Raw genomic sequence first — 19,907 nt, forward strand, 5'->3', positions numbered from 1 at the left:
AAAAAAAAAAAAAAAAGGTCCAGGAAACATCTCTCTCCAAAAATCCAGTCTGAAAGGTCCCTGGGAGGTAATATGAATGCAGACTGTAGCAAATCATTTCTAATAATTCATGACTAGTATGACATACGGTTATAACAGCTGAGGAGTTATCCTTAAAACTATCTGCCATGCAAGCTCTGCATGCCTTTCACTTCTTGGAAGTTTTACATGCTGTATTACTGTGGGGTTGGATTCAATAGTCTAAATAAAGCTTCCTCTTGCTCTTCCAAGCTGAAATATAAAATAACACAGGGGGAATAAGCATTTATCTCCTACAACGCAGCACATACGAAATCCTTTCACTGAAGTAAGAACTACAACAGTCAAACCTCTGGGTCATTCTTCTTTCTGTGAAAAGGCTTGTTAAAAGTATATGTTAATGCTCCCTGCCAATTTTTCTTCTCTTAGCCTCTTCCTTCCAGGGCTCTCATTACATTCCCCCTCTATGTAGTTTTAAAAGGTTTCCTTGTCTGACAATTTTGCTGAAGGCAATTATGTTACTTGCCTTCTCCTGAGCTCGATATACAACAGCAGAAGCAGCGCACTGCACATACGGTTACGGTCTGTTTTAAAGACTCTTGGAGCTGGTTATCAGATCTGGCTGCGTGACTTGTGTCCTTTGCACCTACCAGAGTCTGTGAAGCCCTGGATCTCAGCTTTGGGATCATTCTTTATTCAAAATTCAAGAGGTGAAATTTTTGCTATCCACAGAAGACATTTTTCTATATTGAACTGGAAACGAGAAACCCGTACTTAGACCTTAGCCAGGAAGATAAGCTCTTTGGGATGACAGAAGGCAGCACAGCTCCATCTGTTGCATTAAGCAGGTGTTCAGGAGTCAAGCGCACTCACCTTTCTGATGAGAAAAGGGTTCTTCTTTTTGGATTGTAATGTCACTCAAGTTTATCTACAGCTTTGTAACAGATCTCTAGGGACTGGCAACAAACTCCCAAGGGCTAGAGGCTCGGTTATCCCTTATGATTTTTACAGGGAAAAGTCATGTTTGAGCAGAATGGGAACCCACAAAATACATCTAGCTGTGAATCAGGCACAAGCAAGCCCTTTCCCCTGCCTCTCCCAGTGGCCCATTACTGGTCATAGCAGGCTTCATCTCCAAGGTGCTCCCTTTGCAGGTAACAGAGCCTGACATTCCCCTGCCATTAGCAGTCCTGCTGCAGGACTTGGCTTCTTTGGCTGAACACAAGCCATTTTACCCACTTTGGAGCCTTCAAAGCCAACACACAAGTCAATACATACGCAGAAGAGCTTTTGAAGCCTGGTTTCCAAGTGCTTTCATTCAGTACATCTGTCTCGCACATGGATTCCCTGATGTACAATTACACAGTTAAGTTCAAATTTCAGTCCTTCCCTTTAGTGGGGCGCTGATACGGGTTAGACTCCTTTAGTTGCCCATCTATTTTCAGAAACTTTGTTGAAACACAGCACATTGCAGACTTCTCATCCCTAAAATTAGGCCGAAATCAGCTCATGAGTTAAAATATTACCCCGGTGGAAAACTGAAAGTCAAAAAAAAATAAATAAATCAAGCCAAACACAAGGCCACGCTATGGGTAGTAGTAAGTCTAAGAAGCTGATTAATAGAAGAACATAAATAAAATGCACAAACACACCGACTGCAAGAAGGGCCTCGATCCTCACTGACAGCTGATGTGCTTTCCCTGCCCAGCCACTGGTACTGCCCCTCTGCCTGGAACATATATGTTTAGGTCTGTATACTCCTACCATATATCCCTTAGGTGCTGCATTTACTACCAAGTCACAGAACCTCCTAGTAGGGTGAGAGTTATGATATGGGATGAATTCACAAGAAAGCACTGCTGCAGCTTCTGAGTCACTGTCTCTCTTTGCTTCTGGAAGTCCTGTTAAAATCCCAAATAACAAACACTTCAAGGAAGAATCTGTTTTCTCAACCACCATCTCAAAATATCCATTTTGCCAGGGAAAAAAACACTGTGCCTACTATAGAAACACTTTTTTGTGGGCATCCTTTAGGAAAAACGTGGTGCAGGCATGTCTGTAATGCCTCCACAGGTGGGAGCATGGCACAGACATCCCCATCTCACAGGAGCCCAACACAGACTCAGGGAAATTCAAGTGAATCAAAAGAAATTTAAGTTTTGGACTGCCTAAATTCTGAGAGCTTGAAATTGTAACTTTAAGGTCACATTAGCTTAGATTTTGTATTAATTCCTCGTACTTTTAAAAGCTTATTGTCTTTGCCAAGCAGACTTTCCCCATCAAGGGAATTTAAATGATATGCTAGCCATTTAGGTACACAATATATATTGTCACTTCACAAAGGACCTTTAGAAAGCTGAAACTGGATGAACTTTGCAAGAAAAAGCCAGCTTGGGGAAAGCTATTTCCAACTATCACTGCCAAGTTTAAGTAATATAGTAATGGTATGGGGCTGGACACATAAAACACCATCTGGATAATTAAAATATACACAAAGGTGGTATGGGGACAAGTATCATCTGAATGTTAGCAAAGGAAGACCGCTAAAAAGAATTAACCCTTCAATTATACATTCAAATTGGAGACAGGAGTTACACAGGTGTAGGGAAGTCCTCTTCTCTAAGACCCGAAATACACATACCTCTCCTCTGGCCAAGCTCAGCCTGCAGCTCAGACCAACATTTTAGCCCCAATACCGTAATGCATTTCACACGCACAATTTAAAACATAGGCTTTGTGTTTTAAAATCCTTAAACTCACACATGAAGCACCGAAATGTTTTTCCCTACTTCAAACAAGTTTCATGCTGTTTCTCCCATCGCTTGTAAGAAATCGTACTACATTTTCTTCATCGCTTTACACTGCTGTGTACGTAGTCTCACATAGAGTGAAAGTTAGCACTGCAACAGATGGTGCAACATGGCTCTAACATTAGAAAATCAGAAAGTGAATTATTACTGTTGATAAAAAAAAAAAAAAATGGACAAATTCCTTGCAACTCAGTTGTCTGTCCCAAACTTATCAGAAGGTGGCAGTATTTCAAAACATTATTTTTTGGATTTACCGGAGGGGCATTTATTTGTTAATCGACTACTTGTTAATAATGCATTTTATTATTCCTAGTGTTTTAAAGTGAGGAGCTGTAGATCCTATCTGCTGAGGCGGAGAGGAAGCAGTAACCCACACTATGTTGTAGTTTTAAAGAGTCTGGTGAACCCATTAGTATGGGAATACATAAAGGGCTACATTTGCTTCACTACTGCTTTTATTTGCTTTGAACTACTTTTTGGCTTCTTTTACAGAAGTGACCATATGAATAAGATTAGAATTTCCAAGGTGCCCAAAGCATATTCTGATGTCACAAAGAAGTCCCTAAATTCAACAATGTTTCCAGGAATATTGTGCCTGATTTGTATCCTGTACCTTCTACAGATTCATATATTACAGCCCCTTCCAGGTTTCAGACCGTCATCCTTTGTTTTATCAACAGTTCCACCACTGTGCACTTCTCCTCCTGAAACTAAAAATATCCTCCTCTTGTGTCTGAGCTGCCACTGCTTTACCTTCTACCCATGTAGAACAGAAAGCATATTTTAACAGCCTGAACCCCTTGGCACCTATTGCTTTATCTACAATTCACACTCTGTGGAAAGCCATTTACTGAACAGCTTCATAAGAAACCTACTTGCGGCTTGAAGCTCTGTTTTAAAACCTCTGGATTAACCAGGAGCCAGTGTACTTGGGAAAACCACTGCCAACAAGGTGAGGGTCCACATTCTGTTGTTCCTGTGTGTGTGGCTCCATATTGAAGCTGTCTCGAATTAAAAAGAAGACGAGAGACAAAACAAAGTCTGTCTTAGACTGGCAAGAAAATCATCAAAAGTTCCTATAAAAATAGAAAGGATGACAGAAGAATCTTTGAGATTTTCTTCCATTATACGCTTCTATTTATTCTTAACATGATTTGCTTCAGTGACTCTAGAAATAATGGCTCCAGAGTACAAACGGAGGGTAGAAGTTACAGACCAAAATACATTTGTTTGGACTATTCCACCTTCATCCCTCCATTTTTTTCCTCCTAGCTATACAAATTACAGAGAAAAGAGGCCTATTTTGCTGATGATTTGTTGAGGCCACTTGCTGTGTCAAATCATCTGTGCCGACATATTTAAGGAAATTATTAAACATCATAAAAATCACCCATGAGACAAAAATGCAGTGAAAATATCTAAGTCAATGAGATACTTGAGCAAGCCAAAGAAAAACTGCAATATTCCTACATCAGCCTTAAACTGCCATAACATTCCCCGTTTTTTATAGAGGTGTTTATTTGGATTTATAAAAAGTGTTTAAAATAAATAAGCATATTTCTCTAAGCATCTTTATCATCATTCTAGAAAACGAAGCAGAAAGTATACATATAGAAAAGCACCTATTTGCATTTGCCAGGGAACCCGTGGTGTTCAACTTCTGTATTTCCACAGAAAAGGGTGTCTAGGTGGCAAGCTTACCTTTATAAAAATCTCCTCATAGCCACAGTGTAACCTATGGAAAAAAGTTTGAATTTCAACATCCCATTGTTTCTCTCATATCATTCCCCTCTATAAACTCTATAATAAACCTTGTTTCTCCATTTTTTGTTGTTTGTATTTTATCAACTAGAATCATAGAAACATAGGTTCTTTTGATTATATTCATAGAAACATGGAATGGCTTGTGTTGGAAAGGACCTCAAAGATCGTCTAGTTCCAACCCACCTGCCACAGGCAGGGATGCCACCTACTAGGATCAGGTTGCTCAGGGCCTCGTCCAACTTGGTCTTGAACACCTCCAGGGATGGGGCATCCACAGCCTCTCTGGGCAACCTGTTCCAGTGCCTCACCACCTTCTCAATAAAGCATTTCCTCCTAATGTCTAGTCTAAATCTTCCCTCTTTTAGTTTAAAGCTATTAGTTAGTGGGAACAGAAAGCAAATTTCCAATGACTATGACTAAGCACAATGTACTCCCTGACTGCAAGGTAGCCTCACTTTTAAAGAACAGAACACACAAAGGTAGCTTGTAGCATGGATGCAGAAGTAGCATGATGTAAAGTCAGGGAGCTTTGTTTAAATCCTCTAGATTTGTGCTCGTGTAAGAGGCTTTCTAGTCTTTGCTAAGAGACAACCTGTTTGGCTGTTCAGTTTCCCAGAAAATGTTTTTAGATCTTCAAACATCACTGTAAGAAAAATGTCCTTGTGGTAAGGAGTAGATAATGGGAATTTGCATCTTAGATGACTGAACAACAGTGTCCGAGGTGAGGATTCGTCCTGAGAGGTGCAGAATAGCTAAATGGAGCATAGCCCAAATCAGCCTCACCCCAGGATGCGCTCAGGGAAGGTCCTTGGTTGCCTCCTCATAGGGCTGTCTATTCCTACTTCCTCTTGCATGCTGGCCTAAACCTAACATGCTAAAGAAAATGGAGACTATAAAAACGAAAAAATCAATTCAGAGGCTCTTTCCTGCCTGAGTTTAAGATAAGCATTTCTTATTCAGCAATGACATTATAAACACATGTATATTTACAGCATCACCAACCCATGACACTCTGCACAGGGAATTGTAGCATGCTGGCAGGTGGCAAACAGAGAAAGGAATGGTTTGGAATATTTTAATTCAATTAAATTGACACATTTACCTCCTGAGATTTTTAATCCTGGAAGTTTTTATGACTTTTTACAATGTAATCGTTCCTCTTTAACTCGTGTCCCTTTGCTGAGATCTCTTCACACAGCATAACAGTATTTGGTTCTGCAGCCTGAAGGAAAAAAAAAAAAAAAGTGCATAAAGGTAAACAGTGGGTAAAATTCCTATGAATATGGATTCTCAGCTACCCTTGAATTACACTGATCAAACCGACTGTTCAATATTCTGTAGTAACCTGGGAAAACGACTGAAAGTATTGGATGTTGAATATAGGTTAAATTCTACTCACATTGAATCAATGCAGAACAGAGACATTTACTGGATATTCTTGATGTGCACAAAAAGGCAACTAAGAGGAAGTTTCACTCACATTTATTTCGATAAGGGAAAATAAAGCAGGGAGGCACGGAGTTAAAACACCATTTACATCCCTAAACAAATGGAGAATATGAAGAGAATATGAATTTCTGGGTTTGGTGTTTTTTTTTTTTTTTTTTTTTTTTTTTTTTTGTATTTTTTCCCTTCAGAGCAATTCAGACTGCCAGCTGCCTGCACATACAAAAAAAAAAACAAAACAAAAAAAAACAACAACAAAAAAAGCACACACCTATCTCCTGCTAAAATTTTGTTATAGTCACTGCCCACTGCCTGACAATCATTTCTGTCAGAAAGCAACATTCATAAACACTTTACAGTGGGCTGCACTGCCTTGTTTTGCTCCCGTGGCGAAGCATGAAGTGAAACAGCGATCCAGGAGTATCACCACAGTCGCGCTCTCTCCTCTTACAAAAGCCCGGCTTCTTTGGAAGGACCTCTGTGTTGGCGGGCTGCTTTTCATTACATCAGGAGGGCCAATTTGGGGTATCATATGCAGCTGAAAAATTGCGAGTAAACTGCCATTACTTGCAGCAGGAACTCAAAGGGCTTTGACTTGCAGAAGGGAAGATCACAGGCCAACATGAAATTCTTTTCTATTTAGGTGGACTGGAGAGAAAATGAGGGTTCGTGCCCTCAAATTGCAGCAATCCTTTGTTCTGTTATCTCCTTATAAAATGGAGGGAGAGCCAAATACATTTCATTTGTACTCGGAGAGGAGAGTTACCCCCGTGCTCAGTAATACCGGACAAAGCCCTATTGAATTGGCTGGGACAAAAGCATGCAGCTTGTGTTAAGGATGGGTTCTTCTTATAATGCCATCTGGTTTCTGAGGCACAAGTTTTACAACTGCTTAAGCCTAGTGCTGCAGTGTTTAACTGGTTCAGGGGCTTGAGTCTTCCAAGGAAGGTTGGCACACAAAAGGCAAAGTCTTATTTGCTTCTGGCATTGCTTTGGGGTTTTCTGTACAGGTGAGGGCTGACAGCAGCTCCTCACCTCGTGCAAAGTCAGATAGTCCAGAACCAGCCACCAGAAATCCCAGGGGACTCTAGAGATACATCTTCAGTCACCCAGGGACACGAAACTCATTCAGGGTTACGTGACACTAAAGGCTAGTTGTGCTCTTTGGAAAACGCTACAGGTCTCCTAGTTTTACAAGCAAGCCAGCTCAGGCCCAGGAAGGAGTTTCAGTCCTCTCTGTCCAGCAGTTTATGCTAGAGTGATTTTTTTTTCTTCCTATTGGTTTCCAATACACTTAGCTTCCAGTGAGGGATAGCTCTGAACTGGCACAAAGCAGACGGGAAGAAAACAGCTTTCCCAGAGCTTTGCCAGGCGAGGCGCTGCTGCACGCAGCTGGACTACGCTGACACTAAAAGCTCTGATTTTCCCTGCAAGTAACAGGGCCTGAGGAACAAGCAAGGTGAAGTCTCTCATCTCCCAGACAAAAGGAGGCTGAGAGCACGAGGCATCTTACCAGGCGGCTCTCCTTTTTGCCCCCCCCTCTGTTTTCCTGGATATGAGTTTTAAAATGGGTTATATTTTGCCTGTGGCAATTTCTTTTAATAACTGCAATTATTCTCTCCCATTGTTCTGACTCTTACAAGCAAATTAGGGAAATTCAAAGGCAATTTTCATGATTGTTTGTTGTCAGGGGCTTATGAATGGCTGCTCTACTTTACTAGAATGTTTCATTAAATAAATAACAAGTATGGCACAAGAACTGTAAACAGCCAGATAAAGATCAGTTCATTTAGAGACAGATCCTGCCCGGTGCTTAGCTGGGCATACAGGAGACCCAGCAGGCCGCTCTCCTGACAGAAATAGAAAGAGCTTCCATGGTTAAGGAAGGGCTTAAAAGGGCTTTTAAAGGGCTTTTAAAGGGCTTCTTGCTCTCCCCGGCTGCATTTGGCCAGCGCCACACGAGGTCGAACCATGCCTCCAGTCCTTGTGGAGTATGGGCCTGGGACACCGAGAGAGGCCCTGCTCTGTAAGCTGGGGACTTCTGAGGAGAATTTTCTTTTCCACACAAAACTGCAGTGCAGCCATCCACCACTGCATGTGCCAAAGCCCTTCTGAGCCCACAGGATCTTGTTATGTGGTCTGAATGACTGCAGCGAATCGCACAAGGCCTGCCTCCCCTCGGCACAGCGCGAGGAGGTGCGCTACGCCTCCGCCCCATCCCGTACACGCTCGCTGTGTTTACCAAATGCTCACCTCAAGATGATTTCAGCGCCATCTGCTCTCTGTTTTCTCCCCAGCAGCAGGGACCTGGGATGCGAGCACGCTTCTTTACAGCTCTCACCACTTAGCATGTGTTTCACAGCCTACCTGGAAGCTTGCACAAGCAGGGTATGGCACTGGGAGGCTCTAGCGTTCCCCTCTTTCTCCATGCTTGCACAGCATGCAGGGAGAAGTTGCAGGCCACGGCAAAGGCCACCCTGAATAAACAGCACCCTGACCTCATGACACACCATGTGGGAAATAACAACTGGGATGGGAGCTAAGAACGGCAGCAAGGCTGGATTTCTGGAACAAATCCAAAGTCAAGGCCTCGAAAAGGACTCAAGCATGCATTTCTTCTGCTGGAAATATCATGCAAATGTTTCGCTAAATGGCATCCATCAATAGCAGAGGATCAGGAGCACATGCCAAGTTGTTTCAGGCTTCATCTGGATGGGGGGAAACTGACTGTACAAGGCAAACCTAAGCTAATAACTTCCAAATGTTCCCAAATCTCTCAAGTTTTAAACATATAATAGGACTCATTCCCACCTCCAACAGCATGCAGACATTCCTCTGTTAGACCACTGTAAAGACAAGCCAGGTATAAAAGATGACAAACCTAATGTTTACAGCCTATTTTCCTAAGGAAGTGACATTTACTCAAGTAAACAGGGTTGTAGGTATGCTTATTACCTCTCCTATACTCCTTTTAAACCTCTGATCAACTGTAAACGAATCCAACAAAGTAGGAGAAGTCTTAAAGACAATGTAACTTAGAAAAACATAAATGGAACTCAATATGACCAGCACTGTGCCAATGTCTTAATGGACAGCAGGGGCTCACCAGCATCAGGTATCTTCACAAATGTTCCCACTCAGAGCTCACAAGTAGCCATGAGGCAGACATCTGCAGGATACACAACTTATTTCCATTACTTACTGAATGCTTTACTGCCTGGGTTATTAATGTTGATGAGGAAAGATGGAGAGAAGTTCAAGTAAAATTTCTGAAACCTGACCAACGATTTCCATCTTGAGTCTTCCCTGACTATCATTTGTGCCTTACTGATTCTGTACAACCCACCTCCACTACTGGAAGAATCAAAGCTTTCTCCATCATCTGAATAACTTAGCAAGCAGGAGATCAGAGGTATCGCTAATGTGGCTGTCAAACCCTGTGCTCATAAGGTGCTTTGAAGAGGACCTACTTCATAGCCACAGTTTGGCCATAGCCATCTTACCTGGAGCTTCACAGAGAGGAATACTCATAAGAATTTCTAAAACAAACAAAACAAAAAACAACATAGAGGAAAAAAACTTGACAGCCTGACATGAGGGGGATTAGCAAACTCTCCTCCAATTGCTTATCCAAAGGCAACTTGAGCCTGGTTCTGGAGACATTAATTTACTCTCAGCACAAAAGACAATGGGAACGTGAATTGCTAAATTCTCAGAATACAACCATGGACTCAAACTACATAACCCTTCCCTTTCCCCTTCCTTTTCCCTCAATAACTTTTACTCTAGTTTACCGAACCTTCTCTCTCTGCTGCCTCGGCACCATACAGCCATGCCCAATGTGTCCTGATAAACCTATTCAGTCTCACCTTCTCCTGAACTCTCCAGGCCTAAGGACTGCCTGCTAAGAAGAGTTTGCTTTGCCCCCTTTGGGAATAAAAGCAGCAGTTTAGTTCAGAAAATACCTATATATGTGTTCACTCAAAATAATATATAGGTTATTGATATCCCCTACAAAAACACAGTACATTTGTAATAAAAGAAAAATTGAACATATCAATCTGGAACCTGGCCTTGGGACTCATGAATTTTAGTTGAGTCTGCATCACTCCAGATCAACAAACTTGAGAAGTTTCTTGGCACGGGAAAACACCTCACAAGTCCTTTTTCTTTCCATATACCCTGGGTATGTTTCCATACACCCTTGCCTCTGTTGCCCTGCTCTCTCCCTGCTCCCTGTCAGCCTCTCCAGCAGACCATGCTCCCCAGTGGGGTCTCCCTCCCCTCTGTCCTGGTGGTCCCATCTGCACCAGACAGCAGCAGCATGTCCTTCTCAGCTACAAAACTGAGGGTAAAACAGCTCACTGCTTCCTGTGTCTTCCACAGAGCCATGCCAAGAGAAGAGATGGCTGTTAAGAACCACACGGATCCTTCATCTTTTCTGCCACGTAATACAGAGCCCAGTCCTCTTCTCTGTCAAGCTTTACACAACAATGACTTTGTTCCCATTTTTCTATGCTATAAAGAAATTATCAAATATAAAGAAATTATCAAAATAAATGGAGAAACTATATAGTTTTCCATTTATTCAGATTTTTATTTTTCTGTATCTATACCTATATAAAGTATAAGAGAGAACAAGACAAAAAAAAAAAATCAGTAAAACTACCTGGAGCCACGTATACCCCTTCATGCCTTTGCTATACTCTTTCTCATTCTCTGCTAAACCAAATTTATAAATTTAAGTGAAGGCAGAAAAATAATCAATGCTTTCTAGAGCCATTATTGGAAACCTCTGATGATAAACAGCTCCGTTAGCAAAGAAACAAAAGTAAAAACAAAACCAACCAAAACACTGAAAGGTTTAATACTGTAGTCTTCTGGATTTATTGTCCCTGGTCAATAGGAGGCTATTTTATGGTAATTTAAGAAAAGCCTACAGTGTTGGTTACTGAAGAATCATAAATAGTGGTACACTAATAGAGAAAATAGGGCTGGGTAGCTAAAGAGAAATAAAGATTGGGAGCAGCCTGGATGTGACCTTCTTTATTGCAAATGACATTTCTTCACGATTTTAAGTAACACGTGCTTGCCATCCCAATATACAACGTCTGATCAACTTAAAACGATGTTTTCAACACCGAGCTTTATTTAGCAACTAGCTGCTCTTCTAAAAGGGCCCGATCCAAAGTCACTTTGTGTAACAGAATTTACCTGTTGGAAAAGACAAAGCCATGAAACAAGGACAACCACTGCAACTCCACAGAGGGCTGAGGGGAGACATAACAACAGGAATCAAACACATAAATGGTTGCAGAAAAAAAAAAAAAATGGAAAAAAAAAGAAGGAAGCAATCTCTTCTCCACTTCCAGGAACAGGAAAGAAATAACAAGCTTAAGTTGTAGCAAGAAACACTTGCATTTCAAAGGGAAAAAAAAAAAAAAAAAAAACTTGCTAGCAATAAAGCACTGGACTGCTCTACAAGAGGAAGCTGCAGTCTGTCTCACCTTCAAAACAACTACCTGGATCTCTCACAGAAGAAGCTGAGGCATGTCTGGCTCTCTCCAAGCACTGGACAGACTGGGTTACCTAAGCCCCTTCTCTGCCTCACTTCTGGCAATTCTTTCATGCTTGTTTTTCCACAGCCCAGTAACAGGCTGCAGGATGAGAAACCCCAAATCCTGTACCTAAGGCTCCTCTATTTCCTTTGGAAAGTTGTGGGTGAAGGTCTTTGACAAAATAACTACTGTATTTTCTTAGCTCTACAGCTTGCATTCTGGCTTTGTTCTTTCAGTTATTAGTATTACTGCTAATATAGAATATATGAAGAGGATGATGATTTCTGCCTATGGAAAGGAGCTGCTGGAATCTATAGCTACTGGAAACAAGTGGTAAAAGCTCTGCAGACCTCTTGTTTTCAAGATGAAATTGCCCGTCTTGGGTCAGAGTACATCAGAGATGGATCTGTCCCATATTTTCTCGGTAGAATGTGTACCAGGGACTTCTAATCTTTTGAGCTATACTGCACCAGACAGAAGAAAGGCACCACTGTAGAGGTACAGCTCAAACCTGCTGGGTGAGACAGATCAAAAGATGAGGGAAGGTTCCTTAACACAAACCATATGCGCTTGTCCTAGCCAATTCAACAGAGCTTTTCCCAGTATAACTAAGCCTAAGTGTAGCTAATCTCTGCATATGAAAGAAATGTGGCTGCAAAAATACAACTTAAACTCCAGTCACCATTTCAGTGGGAGCCCAGACACTGAACAGCGTGATTCATGCCCACTCTGGAGCTTCAGGGAATTCCTTCCCTTCCCTTCCCTTTCCACACACCCTGGAAAAAGGTATGGGTGTAAAATAGAAACTTTAATGATAAAATGATACCAATAAAAACAAATAGCAACACAAATCAGCATAGCAACACACTCAGGACTGCACAAGTGATTTAGAGGCCTAGTTGGCATCTGTCAGGTCTAGTCCTGACTGGAAACGAGCCTAGCACCATGCAATGCCTCTTCTAAAACACACTTCAGTCTCAGGTGGTACAGGCACCCTTGCAAATCACACTCCACATTTAAACAAAAACAAGAGCCGATAAACTGCCCTTCGTAAGGAAATTTAGTGTCTCCTTTTATGTCCACTCTCGCTATTTGGGTGCCATTCACATGTATTTCATTATTAAAAAAAAAAAAAAAAGTTGATAAAGGGTTAATCTGCATGTTAATACACAGTTAATCAATTGTTATGGACTCCATCCGTTGCATAGGTTGTTTGTACGCTTGGCTTGCAGCCATCTACAATACCTTCAACTGATGGGCTAATAACCTCTGTAATACACACCAGCCACTACTGGAGCCATCTATGCCTTCAATCTATCATTTATTACCTTTTCTAAACTATAGATGGACCCTTAATATAAAGAATGATCATTTTATGTTTGCTTGCCTGAATATATACGAGCACTCAGCCACATCATTAAAATAATTTCACCGCTAAGCCATACCTAATATTCCAAAGAGACAGAGCAGAATTTAAATTAGGGGGAAAAGAGACGGAGATTCCTTATAAAAAGGTCTTGAGATGTGACAGGAAAGAAGAAAATGGATTTGTACAAAATAACAAGCACATAAAAATGTGAACTTTACCAAAAAGTTTTCTGAGCCTAGACAAAATTTCAGTTCACTTTTAGTTTTAATTACGATTTTGCATTATCCATGCAATTTTCTGTGTTATGCTGGACATGGGAGCAAAAACATTTAAATACCACAAGTGAAATACTAAGGAATATATAAATACCTTGAATATAAATATTGGTGAATATATAAATACTTTTAAGCCAATGTCAAAGCCAAGGTCAGGCTTCTGCTCCACAAGGAAGGACATGCTTGCTAAAATCCTCGATTAGCCCATATCAAGGGGAACAGGAAATCATGGCAACTGGGAGCAAAAGATGAAGAAGCTTGTGTTAACAACCATAACCAACTGTGTGCCTGTACCTATTATTTTTATAAAGGCTCAGGCCCTGAAGTCATGGCTTAGGAGAGAAAAACAAGAAGGCCTCGGCTTTCTAGAAGTGTATTTCTCATTCTGCAATTAAACAGAAACTCAAAACAATGATTCAAAAGGAAGTAAAAAGGAAATTAATTGTCATTGTACTTCAAATTTAATATTTTCTAAAAACAAGTTGCATGACTGTTCAGGTGGTAAAGCTTAGCAATCATAGGGACACGAGAACAAAGGAGGGTACTATTGCTCAGAGAAACAAAGCACTCTTCCCAGTCTCCCTCTACCTACAGCAACATAAACTGCTTCACTGCAAGTGGGATGTTACTTCTTCTCCACAAGACCCTCACTCTATTGTGTAATACACCCAAATTTAACTTAATGCTAAAGAACATTCTCAACAGTGGTGCCAGCAATGGGGAAAACTGAGAGCTTGTGCTGTATGTCTTCAGCACTTCAGGTTTTCCCCACTGATATTCCCACATCAGCTAGCATAGTGGTGGTGGAAATCCCACTACCTTCCAGTAGGGAAAGCATGTCTGTTTGCTTTTGCCTGTTATAGCCCTGGTGGGAAACTCTCTTCTTGCTATCTATCCTCTCCTTTTCTGTGCCCTCCTGTTGCAGCTGGGTAAATGCTGAGCCTGAAAAAAATACAAAAGGTACTATTCTGAGAAGGTGTGAGACACAGGAGCTCTGTCTGGGGAGTCCTTGGTGGGGGCTCGCACTCCAAGTACAAGATTTGACAGGCCTTTATATAGTATCTCCACTTTGCCCTTTGGTTTACCACCTGTTCTGCACTGATGGCAGGATTTGATTCTTTTGCAAAATACAAAGGTGTAAAACTGCAGAAATTAAATCCATACAATACGATCCTCTTGCCTCCTTTTTCACAAAGCTGTCAAAATAATGATGTATTCATGGTATTTCACTTGATGTGAGAAACTTTCAGCGCACAGATATGAATCAAAGCATTTTGTGCTATTTATCGTCTCAGAAGGATTTTGAGCCTCTTCCTCTTAATAGATGGAAACTATAATTTTGAAGGTGGGTAGTGAAACTTCTCTTTACATTTGAATGGACAGCTCAAGGTGATAAAGAAAGCACAGTGATGCAAAAATGTTTTATGCCCAGGTACAGCATGGCCATTTCACGTCTTGGCTGATTTAAGGGAGGATAATCCAAAGTGCAAGAATGTGCAAGGATATATGCATACAGCCACGTACATCCAGCCACGTTCTCCTCTGAGATGTGCATACACAACTGCAATTTCACAATTCACAGGTAGGGAAGTAGCAAATACACTTCATTATTATAGGGCTAGCTCGTAGCTGGAGGTGGTGCCACGCAATCATCTGTGCTGCCCAGCTTTACTTCAGTGAAGTCGCTGGCTTGTTCATGAAGGCAGCTTTGACCTCCCATCAATTCACAGAGAAATGTAAAGCAGGAAAAGCTTCAGTAGAATTGGTTCAGACTGACATGTTTAGTAGTCCCATTTCTATCCTTGATACACTTTTGAAATACAGCTGAAACAAGTAAGAGCTACACTTGTTCTGTATGGGAATTTATGTACTATTTCTTCACTTAGTTATTTATCAAGTTCAATCAGGTTAGAACAGGACAACATCAAGCCATGCATTCATAATGCACAACGAACTAACTTACCCTGCTGGGTAAGCCAGCACAGACTTTGACTTCAAGGACTTCCCCCAATTTATAGCCAGTTCAAGACGAGACCATATCACTGCAGGGATTCTGCTGTGTGGGACAGAGTGACTTTGCCATTCCCATTTGCTGTGCTTCTACCTCATCACCACTGTCAAACCCAAGTTGGACTGCTTGATGGTGGTATAATGTAACCAACTCCGGAGTTGGTTAGTTGTACAGAACTGAATCCCCATTCAGCAAATAAAAATGTACTTTAAAAGCTATGAATGACAATGAAGAATCCTTTTTTGTTGGGCAGGGTGTTGCAGTTGCTGCTTCTGTTAAGACGACTTTTATAAAATGTGGACTTACTGAGGACTTACAATGACTGAAAGACCAGAGCACTGATGATTCTTAAAATATCTGAAACATCACTTTTCTACAAACAACCACTCATATTTTCTGAAATGTGCAATTCTTACCCCAAATTTCTTTAGCTATTCCAGAATAATCTTTTAGCACATCTGCTGAAGATGCAATGCCATTTCTCTAGATTTCAAACCTCCTGAGCAACCAATTATGTTGATTGAAAATTGGTTATTTCCTTCACCAATTTCCCACCAATCAGGATAACATCGTTGCACAGGTTCCTAATCAGGATTCATTACGGTGGATGCAAAAAATATAACGAGATCTTCTTTTGGATAACTTTGCACTGTTCTTTAGGATAAGAGATTTGAGTTTTTGTTAAAAAAAAAAAAAAAAAAAAAAAAAAAAAAAAAAAAAAAAAAAAAAAAAAAAAAAGAGAGAGAGAGAGAGAGAGAGAGAAACCAGAAGACAAAAATATGAGTGCTATATAGAAAACAGTAATTGCACTGATGGGAACAGTTACCTGAGGATAAGATCTTCTCCAAAGCATTCATCTCTTAGATGTAACACTTTGAAGAACTGCCCTTAAAACTGAAAACAAAACAACTTCATTTGACTTCTGAGTCACACCACAGAGTTCAAGAGAACTAAATCCCACCTTTTAAAGATAACAGACACATCCCACCACAGAAACACACGATTGTTTACCAAAACAAAAACTCTATTGCTTTTGTGTTAGTTTAAAGAGAACCCTAATGAATGTCTATAAAAATCTTATGCATATCCCTCCCGTCTTCAGTGACTTGACACTAGAATTCAATAATAATAATAATAAAAGTACCTAAATAACATTTAACTTCGGATGCCAGGGAAAGTACTGAAATGGCTATTCAGTTTCTACCTGAATTTACTGATGCTCTTTCAAATGCCCATGCTGATGGCTATTTCCCGTTTTAAAAAGATGAGGCAAAGATCTTGACATGCTGCTGGAACTTGTAAGCAGCTCCCAGGCACGCTTAGAGCAGCAGCCCAAGTTAACTCTGTGCCTGTCATTAGACCTTGCAAAATTGGATGTCATGTGCTGAAACAAGTTATGGCATCTGCAGGCCATTTCACTCCTGGAGATCATATCTTGCAGAGATGTCACAGGAGACACAATGGGATTTACCTCCAGTCCCACCTTAACATGTTTTTCTGCTCTCCCTTTCTGCAGCTCCCAGTGTAAACCACTTAGTATAAAAACTAATCGTAAGCACAAGTGACTTTGCACTCTTTGGATGCTCAATTCTCCAAGTACTGACTCACTTCTAAGGGTGGTGAGGCGCTGGAACAGGTTGCCCAGAGAAGCTGTGGATGTCCCAGCATGCTGACTATCTTAAAATTATCCACAGACATGCTTTAATGATGAGCCATTTTAATTACTGAAAAGTGTTTTTGCTAAGAGTTCTCATAGTTTTTGATATCTTTTTTGTACTGCATGTTTGTTTTTTTTTTTTCTGTCTCTTTAGTCAGGCTGTTGCACTTTCTTTTTATTTTGTTTCTCATCCTTAATTAACTTTGCAATCTTTTTTTTAGGAAATTTGTCCCTTTCCTATGAAAGCTAATTAACAAAATATAACTTCTGAAGTCAAAGACATAATCTAAACAGTTAGATCACAGGTATGAAAAATACACAGACAAGTACACAAACACTGACAACAAATTAATAATAAAAAAAAGATTAAAGAAAGTATTTACTATCCCTTTGATGGCAAGCATTGCAACTAAAAGTAGTGAAAGTAATACTGGCCTCTGGTTATCAGAGAGAATGGGGTTCATTCTCCTCATTTTATGTATTTAGCTGTTTATTGGAAGTTAAGGTGAAGGTATGGATATATGAATGTATGGATGTGCATTACTGCAGGTACACCAAAGCTAAATCATTTCTGGCATGATACAAATAATACTGCCACAGAGCCATGCCTGTCTTTGGTTGTCATGACAAATTCTTAAATGCTGAATTTCAGGACTTGGTAAGAAAGAGAAATTCTAAGAAAATGAAAACTGGGGTGGGGCAACAAACAAAAACAAAACACAGTTCTCTCTCCATGTATAAAGTGTCATAACCAAGCATTTCCCAACCATGCGAACACCTCCCCAGCACAGAGCACATATACTTTGCTTTCTTTTTTTCAGCTGGACCAGTTTTAGGCTCAGATGGAGTACACGACCCTAAGACTGGCAGTCAGACTCCTTCCACCCACCTCAGTCCCAAAGCTCCACAGGTTCACAGGGGCTATCACTGGACTGTTACACTATTGATTAATAGGGACGATTTAGGCTGATAACCTTACTTCATTGCATTCATAAGAACTGAGTCATGTGTGTCTCCTCATATGCTTTTCGTCTCTAAGAACCTGAGAAATTTTACCACATTCAGTGACTTAATGGATGATTTGGCTTATAACTACATTCCACAACAGCAGAGCACCCTGGAGATACACTTGCTTGTCATAATATATAAAACTTCTTCCAAATCCATTGTGCGTGGCTTTACACTGTTCACTGCAGACCTTGAAGGAAGAAAAGACTCTTTTCTTGTCTCATTGCTCCCAGGATGACGCTTGAAAGCCAGTAAATGAAATATTGGAAAGGAGTTTCATAGTTCTGTTATATATTTGTTTTTCTCTGAGAAACAGAGTGGAAAATGGCTTCACAGAAAGTTGCTTCAGAGAAGGATTATGAATGCTATTTACAGAATACCCTAGGCATTAATATTTGACTTGTACAGGTGTGCTCGCTGGAAAAAAAGATACACATACCTTGTACAATATTAATCAATAAAGCATCCCCAGATACGAAGTTGCAGAGTCAGACACCTGGGCAAAACACTGGCTCCAGTGAAATAAAGAGATGCTCAGACATCAGCTCCAATTGCAGGGAGAAATGTACTCCTGGCAGCTTGGCCGACCAGCTCTGGTGCCTCTGGGTCAGGTACTCAAGCTAGCTTCAAACCACGCATAGGCAGGTATACTAATATTAAACATCTGTTCATCTCTTTTTGAATGAAATTAGTGAAGATTTTTCCCCTTGCCCACTTGAGACTTCATCAGACAAGATTTTCTGGTAACATCATAAGAAAATTCAAGAAGCAAATACTTAAGAAAATAAGTTGAAAAAAGAAAATAGTATTTATTACTATAAATATGAAGAAATGAAAATTCCCTTTCCAGCAGCAACCAAAGGCTTCTGACTGCTGTTACCAACACGAGAAACCTCCCTCCAAAGGGCCTGTGAGTGAATGATATACGTAGATTTAACTTTTATATATAGTAGCAGGAAAGCTGAATGGCATTTTCATTTTCTATCTGTGGAAATATGATGAGAGAAGCTCAAGCTAGTCAATATATTTTCTGAATTTACTTAACTTGGGCATCTCCAGGATGCAGAATTACACTCTTCTTTAGGATTTATGGGTGTCTCGTGTGAATCTTGAGTATTAAAGCCTACTCCTTCTGTGATGTGACCATTAACAGTGCATGACAGTACTGGTCAGAAACAGACAGGGGAATTAATGTTACTTAGGCGATCTTATCTTCTGAACATTGTTTTACTTTCAGTGCTCAACTTGCTATCTGTGATATGTATGTGCCGATCTTTTTAAAATCTAAACTGAACTTCCCTCCAGACCCAAATGCTGCTCCTTGGGACCACACTGCCAGGGATATATGGGTAACTGGAGGACTGGGACCCAGACTCTGCCACTGGTTAATTAAATTCTCCTGGTTAATTAAATTGATTAAATTAATTAATTCTCATGGTTAATTAAAAAAAAATAAAATCAAGAGGGGGGATACAGGATGGAAACCAACAGCACCAGTTTGCCCTGTTGTACGTTCAGCTCAAGTCTCACCTGGCAAGGTAATGGTGGGGACTCCAAAAAACTTGAGGGGAGGGTGTCAAGAGGATGGAGCCGGTCTCTTTTCAGTTGTGCCCAGCAACAGGGCGAGAGGCAATGGCCACAAACTGAAGCACAGGAGGTTCTGGCTGAATACGAGAGGTCAATTCTTTACTGTGAGGTGACAGAGCACTGGGACAGGCTGCCCAGAGAGGCTGTGCAGTCTCCTTCTCAATGATATCCAAAACCCATCTAGATGCCATCCTGCACAATGTGCTCTAGGTGATCCTGCTTGGCAGAGGGGTTGGACCAGCTGATCTTCATAGATCCCTGCCAACCTCGGTCACCCTGTGATTCTGCGATCTACACAACTAACTTTCACGCTCACTGGACATTCGTGAAAGCTCTTTTAGTTGCAGAACTTTCAACTTTAAAAAACAGTGTTATGAGATGGTACAATAGAAATGTAGCCATTT

The 19,907-nt window shown here is 40.7% G+C and overlaps 1 long non-coding RNA gene across 3 annotated transcripts in view; it reads right to left on the reverse strand.

Annotated features, from left to right (window-relative positions):
- Nucleotides 1-19,907, reverse strand: part of LOC311436254 — a 237,430-nt gene that overhangs the window by 23,719 nt on the left and 193,804 nt on the right. The window contains exons 1-4 of one of the 3 annotated variants that reach the window (XR_014692693.1): nt 16,078-16,134; nt 5,695-5,814; nt 4,530-4,563; nt 3,704-3,829 (exon numbers count right to left, since the gene is read on the reverse strand). This is a non-coding gene — a long non-coding RNA (uncharacterized lncRNA). Of the gene's footprint in view, nt 1-3,703; nt 3,830-4,529; nt 4,564-5,694; nt 5,815-16,077; nt 16,135-19,907 lie in introns of those variants that run through there. The other 2 variants (XR_014692694.1, XR_014692692.1) reach the window with 2 other exon arrangements.

This window comes from Aythya ferina (assembly GCF_964211825.1).
Source record: "Aythya ferina genome assembly, chromosome: 4".
NCBI classification, from domain to species: domain Eukaryota; kingdom Metazoa; phylum Chordata; class Aves; order Anseriformes; family Anatidae; genus Aythya; species Aythya ferina.